This window comes from Telopea speciosissima, chromosome 5 (genome assembly GCF_018873765.1).
Source record: "Telopea speciosissima isolate NSW1024214 ecotype Mountain lineage chromosome 5, Tspe_v1, whole genome shotgun sequence".
Taxonomy (NCBI): domain Eukaryota; kingdom Viridiplantae; phylum Streptophyta; class Magnoliopsida; order Proteales; family Proteaceae; genus Telopea; species Telopea speciosissima.
The window spans coordinates 23,646,502-23,664,193 of NC_057920.1; the positions used below are offsets into that span (position 1 = coordinate 23,646,502).

The window sequence follows — 17,692 nt, forward strand, 5'->3', positions numbered from 1 at the left end:
CCTTTGGTGTGAGGAGGGCTGGACGGCTGGTACTGCACATGGACTCATGGACTCATACTTTCATGTATAAAACCCTTTTGTCAACAGGTCATATACTTGCCACAACTCCATATGCTCTGTAGGACTCATCCGGTAGGCTGGAAGATTTAGAAGTACAGATCCGGGTACCAAGTCAATGGCATGTTGAATGTCGCACATCGGTGGTAACGCATTGGGTAGCTCCTTGGGCACTAGTTTAGAGAAGTTTAAGAACGTGTCCTGAATCGGCTTGGGAAACTTAACCTCTTGTGGAGGGGTCACTTCTCGAGTAACAAGTGCAGAAATCAGTCTCATGTCATAACTAGTTGATGTAGGACAAAACATGAAGAAAAGAGGCCAAAACACTGTTCACAATACTGTTCAAGTGAACAGTATCACAGCCCCTTATTTTGGCTGGGTGAGAATATTATTAGAAGATCCTTGGTGGGGGACCACATGAGAATCCAAGCTTTGACAAGAAAGAGGATCAACTGCTAGAAGACTTGAAGATCTGATTTTATTTTGTTACTATTCTCTTAGTAGTACTTAGTTATTAAATGTATTAGTTTCTATTTTAGTTATTCTTGCATATGTCTGAACTTTTAGCCTTAGTAGTTTCTAATTTTGTTTCTTTCTTTTTAGTAGTTACTATATTTACTAGTTTCTAATTTTGTTCTTTGCATGTTGGCTGAACTATAAAGCCTAGTTTATATTTTCAGTAGGTTTCTATTTTTAGAAGTTACTATTTCTTAAGTTTCTAATTTTGTAAGCTGACCTATTCCATTAAATAGGCAGCCCCTCTTGTAATAGAAACAGATTTTGAAGAATATAATTTTCTGGTCATGTTGCCATCGGTTATGGGGGTAGTTCCTTGTTTCAACAGCTAGGATAGCTGTGGGTGAGAGACCTAGGCTGAGAGAGCCATTCCCCTACCCCCTTCTCGTCTATCTTCTCTTTATCTTCCTATCCTCCCTACCCTGTTAGGTCCCCTTTATTGCTGCTGACATTCAAAGGTTACTGCAACCACTGTGTAGAACACTCAAAGGCTGCAACCATTCTCCATCCAACATCAAGGCTGCTACTGCTGCTGTTCCTGAGGCTTGGTTCCTGCTATAACTTCAAGGCTGAGTATCTCCATTTCCCTTCATCAAAACCTGCAGAGTTTTGGAGCATCACTTCACACCATGACCCCTTCCATTCGATCCCCATTCTATCCTGTTCTATTGGCTGGATTACTTCCAAGCCTTAACCTTTTATTTCTGTCCCCCCTTCATAACTTCACTTCTGTCCATCAAAATTTCACCAAACTTGCTGCAGATCATCTACTCCACAAGGCCTCCATTCGATCCAAACTTGAGCCCCAACTGGTGGCTGGTTTGGCCTGCAGGGTATGAGTTTCTATTTTGGTGTTGATGCCATATCTTCCAATGTAACCATTAGAATCAAGTGAGACTTTCAGCAGTGCTTCTACTCATAGTACTAAAACTAGCGAAATTTCGGTCGAGATATCGAATATTTCGAGTATCTTGACCTGTCCGAAACGAAACGTAAGTCCGAAATGAAAAAAAGCAATATTTCGAATATTTCGGAATGAAATTTCGATGAAATTTCGGTCATCTCGTTTCGGAAATTTCGGAAATCTCGGACATTTTTGGCATTTTACACCCACAGAAAAATACCATATTTCGATTGAGATTTCGATGAAATTTCGGTATCTTGGAAATTTCGGTCAGACCGAAACACCGAACACCGAAACGAAACGAGATTTAGTACCATGCTTCTGCTACATACAAGCACCAATCGATCCAAGTTTGGTTGAATTCCATTTGCTGGTTTGGCTTGATTTCCTAAACCTTCTAATTCTGCCTTTGGTTTGTGGGTTTATTTGGGACTAGTATTCTAGTCCTACATTACTACTCCTCACAAATTCCTTGTGGGGGAGTGCTAATACTTTCGCTCTGAAGTGGTCTCCTTCTAATTGGTCCTGAGAGCTTGTTGCTTGGCTTGTTCAGCTAGTATTTTAAGGGGATCCACTACGATAAGCTTGCTGTTGAATTTAGAAACGCATTGGTTCTTCTTGCCGCCTACCAACATTGTCATACAAAGCATGGAAAAACATCTCGGTTTCACCAGCTACAGAGATGAGATGGACAATGACTCCAAACAATCCCTGGTTTTGACTCAGCTCAACCTGTTTCGACCAAAACAGTCCATATTTCGCAAGTTTCAACCTGAACACCTATATGACTTCACGTATCCCCATCGAAACTTGAGGAAACCTGGCTTGTTCATTTACTTACGATATTATTCATAAATAAGCAAATACCCCTCTATTTGAATCTAATAAAAATAGTTAAAAAATAAATTCCAAAAGAATAAAAAGTCAACACCCCCAGTTCAAGAACAAAAACTGGACTTTCGGCGGTAGGTACAATTTTCAACTTTTAAATGCTGGGGTTTTTCTCAAATCTAAAAAAAATTTCATAAATCTTAATTTGGTAAAACATTGCTAAAAAGCAAAAGTGCGGTAAACTATTCATTTGTTTTTAGAGCGATTTTTTGAAAGCTTTGTGAGAGATCAGGAATTCTCACTATTTCTTAGATTCATGGATCAAATTTGATTCAGTGGGATCTTTCACTCACATTTTTTTCCACCAAGAACGTTTCATGAAACTCTTTGACCCCCGAATTTGGAGTATCCTACTTTCACACGATTCACAGGGGTTCAACAAGCAATCGATATTTCACGATCAAAGGTGTAGTACTGCTTGTAGTAGCGGTCCTTCTACATCGTGACGTGAGTAAAGCTAAAGCAACTGTAGTATTTATATCATTTGTAGGTCTGACTAACTCCCCATGAGGTAACCGTATGATTTTCCAAGGTAAAAGAGCCCCCGACCAGTTCAAAGCAAAAATAAATAGGAACATAGTTCTAATAAAGGGAACCCAAGGACCATATTCTTCTCCAATCTGAGTTTTGCTCAAGTATCGAATGAATTCAAGGACATATTCAAAGAGATCGAGTGTGGTTAAAGTTGCCTAAGTAAGGGTTAAAGGGTACCAACCGCAAGCTTAAACCATTGCTGGACCATTCACTCTGCAAGAGAAGGTCGGTGAGAATGCGTTCAAACAAGAACTGCCCGCCACCCCGTCTTCAATGTTGATCCGTTGAAATTGAAAGAGCCCTCCATGTTGGATGAGGTGGCTGAACTTGAGGTTGAGTAGCGGGCTGTATTGTATTGGATTTGACCTCCTCCTTTCTTTAATTCGCAGGAGGTCAATAAAAAAAAGAGATGTTAATTAATCAAAGGTCCAACTAATCACCACGTCTATATTGTAAATATGCAGTGACGTATAATCTAGCCAAAGTAATAAGAATTAGACCCAACACGATTCCAAATAGAAAAACTTTAATCATTTCAATTTATTTGGGTTTAGTTTGAAAGGGGAAAAAGAAAGGTAACATTGCTAAAAACCAAAAGTGCGGTAAAATATTCATTTGTTTTTAGAGCGATTTTTTGAAAGCTTTGTTTTAATTTTTAGATTTGAGAAAACCCAGCATTTAAAAGTTGAAAATTGTACCTACTGCCGAAAATTTAGTTTTTGTTCTTGAACTGAGGGTGTTGACTTTTTATCCTTTTGGAATTTTATTTTTTAACTATTTTTATTGGATTCAAATAGGGGTGTATTTACTTATTTATGAATAATATCTTAAGTAAATGTTTATATTTTTTGTTTAAAAAATATAAAAATATTTATTTAAATGATATTTGGCATAGATATATGTGTCGCCCTTGACAACTATGATTCTTAGTACACTATGCGCAGACTTGAGTGCATTCGGTCGATCCTTCAAGCTTCCTATCTTTACTGGAGTGGTATTTTCAGCATCCCTAAAGCCACCATCAAGGCTATGGAGCACATCTTTTGCGCTTTTCTCTGGAAAGGGACTGATACCTCTAAATTCCTCCACCCGGTCAGTTGGAAGTCCATCTGTCTCCCAAAAGCTGAGGGAGGCCTCGGCATTCGTCGCATTCGTGACTCCAATACTGCCTGCATCCTCAAGCTTATTTGGAAAATTTCCTCCCGCCATGATTCCATATGGGTCTATTGGGTCTACTCTCACCTCCTTAAGACGGATTCCATCTGGTCTGGCTCTATGCCATCTGACTCATCTTGGATTTGGCGCAAGATCCTCCTTCTTTGTCCCCTTGCCCTACGCGACATCTCTACCTCTATTGTCGATGGTTCCACCATCTCTAGTTGGCTCGACCCTTGGCACCCTTTAGGCGTCCTCTACAATACTTTTGGCCCCAGATCAATCTACTCTTCAGGTCTTCCAAAAGCCACCCCTCTTTCCTCCCTTATTTCTCTTGGCTCTTGGACCCCCCTTCTCTCAATCCCGTCATTCTCTTGCAAATCTGGTCCTCCCTCCCTTCCCTTCACCCTTCATCCTCTCCCCCTCACTTGGATAAGGTTATCTGGCTCCCTACCCCCAACGGCCTCTTCTCCTCCAGCTCAGCCTGGAATTTTGTTAGAGATCCTAGCCCCACTGTACCCTGGCACAAGTTAACCTGGTTTAAAGGCCACATCCCTCGCCACAGCTTCACTGTTTGGAGCAAGGTACTAAAACTCGGGTCTTGGCAACTCGGCTCTTGGAAAAACCGAGACGAGTCGAGATCTCGCCGAGTTGGTGCATTTTTTTTCCAACTCGAAGCCTCAACTTTGGATCAACCCGAGATCTGGACCCAAGATCTCGTCGAGATATGTCGAGTTTTGTCCAGTTAGGTAAGGTATTAAGTGGTAGGTGGGTTAAAATAATGGGTCGAAACCGAGATTCAAACCGAGATCCGAGATCTCGCTGAGATCTCAGTGAGATCTTGCTTAGATATTGCACTTTTGAGACTCGCAGGCAGTCTCATCTCGGCTTTTCCAAAAACCGAGAAACTCGGCGAGATTGCCGAGATCTCGCGAGTTCTTTAACCATGGTCTGGAGAACCCTTCTTTCTTGCCTGCCCACCCAAGCCTTCCTCATCCACCGCAGTATCTCTGCTTCCCCTTCTTGCATCCTTTGTTGGAATGGCCATGAAGACATCCCCGACCTCTTCTTTGACTGCCCGTTTACCTCTCCCATCTGGAAAAAAGCCCTCTCCTCGATCTGGCCCCGTAGCAAGAGAATCCTGGCCTTCGAGCAGGAATGGCTCTGGCTAGACAAGTCTTTCTCTGGGACTTCTATAGGTGACACTATTGGGAAGCTTGTGTTTGACGCCGCTATTTGTCATATCTGGATGGAAAGGAACCTCAGGAGATGGACTTCCAAATCCCGATCTTTTGATTTGATTTGGAAAGCCATCTTCTTCGATGTGTCCTCCAAGCTCAATTGCATGTGTAATAGGCACTTTTTGGATACCCCAAGGAACAGGCATATTGTTTCTAGGGTCTTGATTTGTCTCTTTTGCAGCCTCCCACCTCTGCGTAGGTCGGGCAGTCTGTTCTTCCCCCCCATCTTTACCCCCTTTCTTTTGTTCTATTGTATATTCCCTTCCCCTTTTTCTCCCTGTCCCCTCTTGGGGTTCGGTAATATATCGATTCACCACATTTTTTTTTTGTGGAAATAGTTCATGCATTGTGTTTAGATCTTCAACTCGAGTTGGTTGGGAAAAAATCCCAGGTTTTGACCAAATCTTGGTTTCTGGCTGGTTGAAACCGAGATGCTAGCCAAAATTCAATTTTTTTCTTCAATCGTTTGAGGGTCTAAGCCCCTTCTCCTTTATTTATAACTTCATAGACACCAACAAAATAGGAAACCTCTAGTATGGCAGGAGGATTCCTTACAACGTAAGTTTTCCTTCAAATTAGAAACTATCAAGAACATTACAAAACAGAAACTATGGCTGGTTTGTAGCATATCTATCCAATTTTACAAAACAGAAAATAAGAAGCCACAAAGTGAAACCCACAATCCCTGAATTAGCTCGAATATCTTTAATATAATATTCACCACTTAAATCTACTCTAGATTTTATAGAATATCCTCCAAATCTCTTTTAGATCTTCTAGAATATCCTCCAAATGTCCTCCCTATGATCTGCATCACCTAGTTTGAATCGAGATGTCAGCTGGACAACTTCTTTCTCAACTCCTGTTCGTGAAACAAGGGCATCATTGCATATAGTCTGCCACCGATAGTGCACCTTGCAACAAGTTGAGCTGGTCGTGCAGTTGGTTCTAGAATGTACTTGTTCTTCAATCCCCCTTCCAACTCACCCCAAGTTGATGCAGGGAGAAATTGGCTTACAAGGTTAATTGATGCAAATAAGTCACATAATGGGCTTATTTGATTGGAAATAAGCCTTTGATGGGGTTATGTATGCATTGGGCCTTTGATTCCATGTGTTTTATTTGTAATGGGCCACTTTAATGAGCCTAAAATGTGGGTACAAAGAAGGCATACGGGATTAGGCTTAGTAGTTCTTGTTTTCATATTTCCTAGGTTTATTTAAGAGTCTTTTCATATATCTAGGTAATTAAATACTTAAGTGTCTTTTTATATTCCTAGGCAGATTTATTGTTTTCTTGTTTCTAGTTCCTAGGTTCTTGTTTATTGTTCCTAGATGCATGGGGGGATGTTTTCTATGTAATGGGTTGGGAATACCAACAATCCATTACTTGCTTACATGTATCTGAGGGGTTTTGGAACTCCTTCCTCCCCTATAAATTCAAATCGTGGAAGGCTGTTTTGGCATTCCAGAATTATTCAAAAGACTTTGTCTCCTCTCTTATGAGAACTTTGCTTGTGAGTTTATCGAGTGGCTTAGGTGGTACTCCTATGGCGGGACACTAGTGGGACTCTAGTTGTCTGAATTTATCTTTTCTTTATTTTATCATCTTCAACTTCAAGCTTCCTTCAGCAACTACAGTAGTCAATCTGCAAGTAAATTTATCAAGATATCCTATATTCTGTCCCTGCACCCTTCTTCCCTTTGCAACTTTTTGCTGCCTTTAAACCCCATACGTAATCCTCTTTCTATAACCCTTTAGCCGTGGGTTTTCTTTACCTCCATCAAAACCAGCAGTCAACCATCCTAATCAACCTTAGCCTAATCAGACCCATTTCAGTTCAAGCCCCTATCCACTGCCAGTTTCGATCTTGGCGTGCTAGTCTTTTAGGTCTGCACCACAAGTGGTAGGGGCCCTCTTTGTTGTAACTTCCTGTCATTGTTATTTCACCATTCCTGGGCTGGTCTTATTACCTTGGCTCATGCTAGTTTCAGCTTCCTTTGTTCTGTCGGGTCATACCAATCGCCGTAGGCATCTAAACAAGAAATTCAATCAGAAAATATCCGACGGTCGTGCTTACCACTGTACACTTTCAACTCCAACTTAACTTTATGAGAGTCATCAATATGTCGATTAGGTGTACCAGTTTCAAAGTAAGCATAACATGGTCCTCAAAGGAGGGTTGCAGTGTGGTATCCTCTGTGGTCCTCTCCAAAAAAATTTCCAAGGTGTTGTTGGCGGTGGAATGTTCTTGTGCTTCTTAATCAGTCCTAAATGGTGCAGAATTTCCAAGCATAGGATCAATATGCTGCTGTTCTATAGCAGCCACACAGTGGGTTAACTTCTGATCCTATCATTGAGTTGGTTTAAGGATTCTTGAAGGTTGGCTGGATTAGAAAGCTGTGGCTCATTGCTAACCATGAGCTCTGGTACCAATTGATGGATTTTTTATTACCTGTTAGTCAGATTTAGAAAGCCAACCTAACAGGACAGAACCCCCTTCTCTCTCTCTCCCTTCTCAGGCCATCCCCTTTTTGCCTCCAAATTCTGTTGGCCTTAATGGGCCAGTTCTCCTTCCTGGCCCTTTAATTCCCTCCCTTAACCCTCTTGGTCCACCGTCCCTCCCTATGACCTAAGGGTGTCAACCGTTACGGTTTCGGTAATATGGTACGGTACACAAAATAGGTACCAGATATCGATACCGTATCGCATAATATGTATATTTCTAATACTGAATACCGTACCGATTCAGTATGGTTTCGGTACGGTATATATATGGTATAGAAACGGTATGGATTCGGTACAAAAATGGTTTCAAATTCGGTATTGAAAAAGGATCGGTATTAGAAATATATAACCTGGTGGCTTTCGAGCAACCCAGACACTGCATATTTGCGCTACAAACTTGTTAGACCAGCAACAAATGACTAAAGCAGGCTAAGCAGCCTTTACAGAAGGAGTAACAATTTCAATTAGAACATGAAAAAGGATCCAAACAACCTAAAAAAACCCACCAAATAACAAGTACAAGAAGGATTGAAAGGTAAACAAAAACTTCATACATCCATATTCTGGGTTATAATCATACTTGCAGGCTTAGTCGTTCTGGTTATCTACCTTTCATTCAAGCCTCAAATCCCCCGTTTCGATGTCTCAAGCTTCACCCTCAATGCAGCTTACATCGACACAGACTCTCTGCTTAACGTTGATCTCGCCCTCCTCACCAATTTCACCAATCCAATCAAGAAGGTAAGTTTGGACTTCAATTACATGGTCCCTTATCTCTACTACGAAAAACCCTCATCGTCACTTGAGCCATCGATCCTTTCTCCACGTCAAGGACAGAGTCAAATTTCCATGCCAGGGAGATGATCTCTAGCCAAGTTGTTCTGCGGTTCTGCCATGGAAGTCACACAGAAGTTGAGGAAATTGTATGAGAAAGAGATTAGCAGGAGAGATCAGAGTTCAGAGAGAGAGATTGAGAGGAAAAGGGCACCCCTTAGCTGCAGAGAGAGTCACAACGAGCCGCAAGGAAGGGGAAAGGCCGAAAGGATGAATCGATGATGGCATTAGGGTTTTAGTTTTCCACTTTTCCAGTTTTTCCGTTTTCAATTTGATATCCCTTTCGTTATAATTTTAATTTTATAATCTTACCATCCAATACAGTATGTGTAAAACGGTATGGTATCGGTACATACCAACGGTTTCTGCTTAGAAACCTATAACGTACCGTACTGAGGGCAATACCGTTTTTGCATACCATACAGTACCAAATTTGTAATGGTACGGTTTTATGCGGTCGGTTTCGGTTCCAAATTGACACTCTTATTCTGACCCTCCTTACCTGGCCCTTCCTTCCTTGGGCCATACCTCTTGTGTAGGGTTGTCCCCTATTGTGCCCCAGCCCAGTGCCATCCTGATCCCCCTCAACCGCCTATTATCCCTCATCCCCCAGCCCTGCGCGTCTACCACCGGCACGATACTAGCTCCCCTCCTTTTCCTAAGAAGCGGCCCTACATAGACTATTCATTGTCTAGCAGTGTGAAGATTATGCCTCTAAGCGAGGAAATCAGAGGGCATGCCCTCTGTTGTGACACTTCAGATCTTTACACTACTGGCCCTTGTCGGGGTTGAGTCAGGTTGCCTTGATGTGGCCTAGGCCTTTCCCCTCTTCTGTTGGTTTTACTCGATTGGGGCTGTCCCCTTCCATTTTGCAGGCCCTTGCCTTTTATTGGCTGGGCCTTGTAATTGGTTTGCCCTTGTATGTTCTCTCCCCCCTCCCTTTTCTTTCCTTTGGTAATGAATTTTTTATTTGTTAAAAAAATAAAAATAAAAATGGGAAGGCAATCATGGAGTTGGATCAAATGCCAAAGCTGATCGTAGGCAAGGTTCTAAAACTCGGGTCTCGGTGGCATCTCAGCCCAGCCAGAAACCGAGACGAGTCAAGATCTCGGCGAGTTGCTGCTTTTTTTTTTTTGGGACTCGGACCCCCAACTTGGTGGGTTTTACACATATTTTGGGTCTGAAACTTGGTATTCAGCCTATTTCAGGCCATTTAAACACAATGACATGCCTAGATTTCCCAAAAAACAAGTCCAAATATGAGTTTCACTTTGGACCATAGGTTGGTAGGCGACGAGTCGTACTAAAACAACCTATTCTATCAAGGATTACACAAATTTTGTTGAAAGAAAATAGATTTGGGGAAAACTAGAAAATACCTTTGAAAATTCTTGAAATAGGTGATGATCCTTGGACTGTTGGAGTTGAATCTTCAATTTAGCACTTGAATCTCACTTGAAACCTTGCAATCCACCCAAGATTTGAAGGAAAGAGGAAGAAAATGGAGCAAAATGGGCTGTTTTCCCTTTCTTTAGAGCTATGGACAGAACTCTGCGAGATTTTTGAGTTCTGTCCATGTAGCTTAGTTTATAAAATGGGTTAGATGGGTGAAATGGGGAGAAAAAAATGGGTCAAAACCCATATCCAGACCCAATACCGGGCGAGATCTCGGCGAGAAATTGCATTTTTATAACGTAAAAAATCAGGAAAAAAACTTCAAAATGGGTCTCATTTGGCTGGGTCGAGACGATACCGAGATCTCGCCGAGAAAGTGTATTTTTATAATGCATATGGCATCTTGACTCGAGTTTTTGAAAAACCGAGAAACTCGGCGAGATCTGGGCGAGATCTCACGAGTTCTCGAACCATGATTGTAGGCTGCTGATAACCTGCAGAAACTATTCCCCAAATTCCAAGAAGATCCAACGGTTGGATCTGAGATGGCAAAATAGGACAGGAAATAGAAACTAGAAGAGTCACAAATTTAGGTCTGAGAGATTCCTGTAACTTCAGATCAGAAAGGCTGTTTGGCTTCAACTTCTGGTCGAATGTAGCTTCTGTAGAGAAGAAATTACTCTCAAAGTATGAATCAGATCTTGTGGTTAGATCTGCTGTTATGGTAGGTCTTTGCTGCACTCAAGAAGCTAAGAAAATAGGGTATCACAGGACTTCTTAACAGAGAAAAAAAAGAAGGTCTGAATTTAGAGTTGTGTTGGAGATAACGACAGTAATATGGTCCAAAATTCTAGATAAGAGACGGTCCAATCTCTGAATCAGGTTCAGCAGAACACTAAAGGTTACACAGAGAACTTACTGGTTTGAAGAGAAGCAAAACGAAAAACCAGAATAGAAGGAAAGGAATGGGATATTACGTAGGCTTCACCATCACTTCCCTGGACTGGCTTTACCGCCCATCATCTCTCGGCTTCACCACTGGAGCTGTTCAGTTTTACGACTGAAGAGCACACAATTTGTTAAGCTGCCAAAATCGTAGGAGCTGTTTCTTCTTCGTCTTTATTTATAATAAGTGGTGACTACAATCCAAATAGGAAACTTTCTGTGTGTGGGAGAGATCCTTCACAACTAGGAAACAATGACAATAGTAAATCATGAAATATTTACTCTCTAGAAACTCTTAGTAGGGAGGATTTTTAGAATTCTAACAAAATAGGAAGTCCCAAAAATAGAAACTGCTAACTAATACAATGCTTCTGATGTAGAGGTGATATCAGAGGAGTACTTAGCCGGTTGGACCAGCAAAAGTCCACCTGGAGTGGGCGGAGGTACTAAGCAAGATGGGTCGAATCATATATCAAATTGAGGATCTCGAGAAGCTCGCCGAAGTTTTGAAATTTGAATTTTGGCGCAATATTTTGAATTTTAGTGCACTTTTTGAATTTTGAATTGTATTTGACCTTATTTAAGGTCTCTTCTGAATTTGTAACCTTCATTCTGAAATCTATTGAAGAAGTGATGATTTCGTCCTTCTGTCCTACCTTGTGGATTCGAGGTCGTTTGTGCTAGAACGATATCTAGCCCACCCTTCTACTGCGTCAGCTTCTTAGCTAAGGAACTAATCGACTTAAATAGAAACACTTCTAGAAATAGCCTCCATTGAATCTTCTCAGCAGAATCTTTAGTTGCTAGTAAACCAAGGGCCCCAGATTGTAGTAAATAAAAAGAATCATTTCTGGTCTGACCCAGAGATTGTTTAGAGACTTAGAGTTTAGAATCTGAACCGTAGAACAACACTAAGCCTGGTTCTGGGACAGCACTAAGCCTAGTTCTGAGTCTGTTCTCTCTTCTTCCTACACATGTTTGCTTTAGCTTTGCATCAGTTGGATGCAGCAACCCTCCAAATCGAGAGAAAGGAACACTTTCTTAAGTTTAAATGATCACTTATACTTCACACGTATTTGAATGTTTCCAAAATATGTAATTCTAGTTCCTTCTCAGAAGTGAAAGGCAACCTCACATAGGGACTGTTTGATGCTTAGATTATGGCAGTTTCTCCCCCCCCCCCCCTATTCTCTTGCCTCTCAGATAAAGTTATATTATATAAATAAAAAGGGGATTTGATGGTAAGTCCGATGTTGGAAATTCGGTCAAACTAACCACAATTTCACGAAATTTTTCGGTTTTGACAAGCTTTGAAACAAAACCAGGTGCGTTACTTGGGTCTTACCAATTTCGGTATCATTTCGCCGAAACAATGCAAACCCTTGGTATAAAATGCATGGTTTCAATCGACCCCATTTTGCTAGTTTCGACTCCAAAGAGGGAAACTTCTTAGAAAATCTCAGTTTTTGTGATTTTTGGCCAGATCACTCCCATATCTTTGTGGAACAAGGTGTTGGGCAGTTATGGAACGCATCTACAACGATGATTTGCTGCATTTGTGGAAGTTTTTTGTAAGATTCAAAGTTGAAGGTATAACTTTTCCCAAAATGGATTTTTGCAAAAAATAGGGTAACTTAGTGGTTGGCCTTTTATATGTTAGATACTGTAGATTACTGTAGATCAATCTACAACTTCATGGAGTTGGATTTAATTCTTTGTTCTTAAAATATTGTTTAAATTTTCTGAAAATTTTTAAATTATTTTCTTGCAACAAATGTCTGAAAAACTGATTTCTAATTTTATATTTATTCATTTTAATGCATATTTTAGTTGTTTTAATTGAATTATGTGTGTTCTAGTACTAAATTTTTGTGTAGAAATGTTTTATAAGAGAGTATACAATGTATACTTCCATCTGAAGCCAAACTACCATTTTGGGTGTGTTTCTTACAATGTAAAGTTTCTACTATATTTAGAGGGCCTAAAATTGGGTTGGCCAGAAGTTTTGTGACCTAATTTAACTATTTGGGCCTCAAAAGCAACAGTCGAAACTTGAAATATTTCAGTTTTGAGCCAGGTTGATACCTTGCTTGAAACTGTAATATTGAACCTTGGGTAAGTCAAACTAAGGGTAAGGCATACAAGTGTATGTCTTTATGTGTATTTTAATTCAGGTTAGTAAAGTAAATCGAAGGAAACAATCTACATGAAAATTAGAGTGAAGGGAAACATCCAAGTAGAACCATATTGAGCTAGGTGCACAGCAGTGTCGGAATTAGTGTCTATCTGTGTACGTATATGTGTTGGACACAACATGTGTGGACTTACCTTAAATCCGTAAGGGATAGCCTAAACAAATAATAGGGTGAAAGACAGCTTTTAGGCATTTACCACCTCATCGAGAGAGGTGTATGTCAAATTCTTGCTTTCTATGTGTAGAAAGCCTAGGACCTATAACCAGTAACTTGAGAGAGAAGAGAAGATGGAAGAAGAATTGATTGTAATGCTTGAGTTATTTAATTGATAGGTAAGCCCAGGAGAAATTACAAAGTGACTAAACTAGGCGATGTGGGACTAAAACCCACATAGCCGACATAAACTTAATAATATAAGAAGAATAAAATTACTCCAAAAAGATCAGAATACCCCCATGGTATTCTGGATTACATATTCTAACACTCCTCTTCAAGCTGGATTATACAAATAAGAGAAGAAGGAAAATTCAGCTTGAACTAAATAAAAAAAGAACTCCATAATAATGCTAACACTCCCCCTCAAGTTGGCGCATACAAGGTACTAATGCCCAACTTGAACAAAATGGGAAAAAACTAAGGTGTAGCAGAATCTAGCTTGACATATGAATGCAGTTCCCAAATAAACCTTCAAGAACTTAAAAAAATAGATCTTCAAAACTTGGACAGACTTGATTAGCAAACCGGGACTGGAATGTCTTCCAAAAAAGGCAGCTTTCAACGATCTTCAATAGCTATCCAGTGATGAATCTCAGATTGTCATAGTGACATAGAATCTTGAAGTGAAATAACTAGAGCAGCAAGCAGCCAAAACAAACTGAATCAGGCAACGAAAAAATTAACTATATCAACCCAATCGAAAGTCCTCAAATAGGCAACAACCAAATATCTTCAATACTTCAATACTTCAATCTCCCCCTTATGGCAAACTCAACCCAATAACAAAGTAGATACCCTTTGGCAATGTTGAAAACTCTGATCTTCTATGCTTTGCACCAAGTGTTCTTGCAAGTTCTGCTTCTACAATATCTGCAGGTGTACTGTACATAATCCCCCCCTCATGTGTAGTACACGTGGACATAACAGAGATAATGTAAAAGATAGGGCAAAAACATAATATTCCAGAATTTTCTAAAAGTGTTATGGGTAATTAAAAAGGAAGGAATGATAAAATTATAATTTACCAGAAGTTTCCAAAGGTGTTATGGGTAAATACCAAAGGTATGGGATATGAAGGGAATTAGAATTATTGAAAGGGAACGGTGTTGGTAAAAAGGATGGCATGGCTGTAATTTGGTGGAAATCCACTTTTAAATACAATCCAAGCTAAAGGGCAAACTGATAATAAACCAGAATTTTCAAGGGTCAATTGGGTAGTCAAATAGGGGAATGTATTAAAAAGTAATGGCAGTTCCGTAGATAACCAAAATTTTGCAAGGGGTTTTGGTAAACTAAAAAGCAATGGGATGCAATTGGTAAAATAATGGCTATGGAGAGTGGCTATTTGGTAAATAACCAGAATTTTCAAGGGGTTATTGGAAAATAATGAAGCAAGGGGACAGATTTGGAAAAGAATTTAATTCCCTAGTAGAAAGGGTAAACTAGGAAAGGAATGTAAAAAATGGATTAAAGATAATAAGAGATAAATAGAAGGGTATTATCGGAACTAAAATAAAAAAAGGTTTTAAGAAACCAATTTATGAAGGTTGTCTTCAACCTTACGAGTTACGACAAAAGAATCCAGTGAAAGTTGGGCAGCGGAAACCAGGGAAGAAGAGGAACCAGCGGCAACTCACCATGGTGTATGATCTCAACAAGAATACCTCGTCAAGAACAGAAAATCGACGAACCATGAACGATGAACCAGCCGCACTTCTACCAAGAACTCGCAACACCTCCAACGTGAATCAGAGGCGGAAGTATTGTCTTCAATCTCTGGACTCAACAAACACCATACCACAAAAGCCAACAGCAGAGAACGAGAGCCCATTCAGCAACCTACAAAACCCAACCACAACTCCAAACTCTCCTCCTCGCAACCGAGAAGAAGAACAGGCGGTGATCTGCAACTAGACGGAAATTGCACAGCAGGAAACCAGAGTTCGATTGCACAACGGCAGACCAAGGCAATAATATCACAAATATGCTGAATTGCATAAGGAGTAAAATAATTCCACACCACCTGCAGTGCCGTCTTCTGCCCCAAACTCGATCAATGGCAGAAAAATAGCATGAGAGAAGAGGGTTTATACCAACCCACTTTCAAAAACTGGAGGGAAATCCGGCGAAAACCAAGGGGATAACCAGGCCGAAATCCTATTTGTAAACACCTCCAGATCAAGCCATCATACCAGGAATCCAATCGACTCCAGAAAACCAGAAACGATAGCAGTAGCGATACTAGAAAGGATTCCAGAAATATTCACTGAATAAATCTTTAGCGTGAACCAGTAAAGACCAACAAACGACCGTGGAAGATTTAAAAAAAATCGATAAAGATTAAATGGGCAGGAAACCCTAGTTCTTCTTTTCTTTCTATGAACTAGGGTTTCTCTATAAATTGGAGAACTTTGAAACGACTCTCAAAACTGCAAACTAGAAGAGAATCAATCACTGGTTACAACAGCTCTGATACCATGTAGAAAACCTAGGACCTGTAACCAATAACTTGAGAGAGAAGAGAAGATGGAAGAAGAATTGATTGTAATGCTTGAGTTATTTAATTGATAGGTAAGCCCCTCTATTTATAATAGAAGAGAAATTACAAAGTGACTAAACTAGGCGATGTGGGACTAAAACCCACATAGCCGACATAAACTTAATAATATAAGAAGAATAAAGTTATCCCTAAAAGACCAGAATGCCCCCATGGTATTCTGGATTACCTATTCCAACACTATGCTTGGGGGATCCTGAAATGGTACCATACATGATGATCAATTAAACTTTCTCATTTGAGCCATGGACCTCAAATTTTTAACAAATGGGTGTGAATCTCTAATTGGATCATGCCTACTGAATGTCCTCTTTATTGTGAGATTGGAGAAACCCTTATTTTAGTAGATGAGGGAGGATATTATGGAAGTTTATCCCAGATGCTGTTGCTTGGAAGGAAATAGATGTGCTTTCTGAGGACTATATGACCTGGCATATGTTATGTGTTGAGGGTGAGGAGAAGATTATCTTTTTGGGATTTGGCCACATGGGAGTTTTAGGGGTTGAAGAACAAATACGTTTGCAAGAACTGGAGGTTTTTCTTTTTTTTTTTTTGGGGGGGGGGGTTGTCTATAACAAATTCTCTCTCTCCCTCTCTCCTCTACCTTCCTTTTCTTCGTTATAGTGGGCCTTTTTTCTCTTTTAATAAAGTTCCTTTCCTGTCTTACTGAAAAGTATCTTTAGATCATCCTTTGAAAATTTCCGTTTATCCTGGGCTTGGTACTTAATTTTCTTTGGCAGTAGGAAGAAAATCACTTAAAAGATTAGCTATTATACTTGGAATTTAGAGCATTTGGAATTCCCCCTCCCTTCCCACCTCCTTCAAGTCTCCTTTTATTGGATGTTCTCACCCTATGTGATTCTGTTACACATACATCGACCCCTAAAATTGAGCATTTGGAATTCCCCCTCTCTTCCACCTTTTTTGGGGGTGTTTTTCTATAACAAATTCTCGCCCTTCCTCCCTCCTCTACTTTCCTTTTCTTCATTATAGTGGGCCTTTTTTCTCTTTTAATAAAGTTCCTTTCCTGTCTTACTGAAAAGTATCTTTAGATCATCCTTTTGAAAATTTCATTTTATCCTGGGCTCGACCCCTAAAATTGTTTCCCTTAGGAAAGTTGCCCAACCCTCCTTATGGTCCTCCTACAAATGTTGCCTTATTGGTGAAATTTTTCAATCCTGTAGGTGGACCACCTTATGGAGGGTTCATATTTAAGACCTAGAGGGATGGCAGGAATTTTGAAGATCCGACGCATCCTAAAGGGAAAAGGCTAGGTTTTGTACTGGAATAGCCTCTCTTTGTGAGATGTAGGATATTATCTTTGTGGGTTATTGTCGTCTTTTCTTATTTCAGGGGAAGTTGGTTCTCTATTTTTGTATATTTCTCTATTCCTGCATAAAAAAAGTAGTTATATATAAAGAAAAGGGAAAATATTTTCTTAGGTGTTGTGATTGGTTAAAAAGCAAGCTATTTACAGTGCAAATGTTACATGCCTTTCGGTTTGTTCATGTTCTTGGAAGTTGCATTGCAAAAGCTAAAAATCTGAATGAAAATAGGAAAGATATTAAGTCTGTTTTTGATTGCTGCTTGGAATGAAATCATATTATTTTTGAGTTCCCTAAGCACTCTATTGCATTAGGTTTTGCTTCTAAATGAACGTGTACCAAGCCATTCTTCTTATTAGAGAAGGAAATTGAAATGAGTTCGTTCTAGGTTTGTATGAGATGAAAAGATTTGTATTTAT

The 17,692-nt window shown here is 40.0% G+C and overlaps 1 protein-coding gene across 1 annotated transcript in view; it reads left to right on the forward strand.

Annotated features, from left to right (window-relative positions):
- LOC122662090 (DDB1- and CUL4-associated factor 8-like) overlaps positions 1-17,692 on the forward strand; it is a 31,486-nt gene that overhangs the window by 8,977 nt on the left and 4,817 nt on the right. The window lies entirely within an intron of this gene.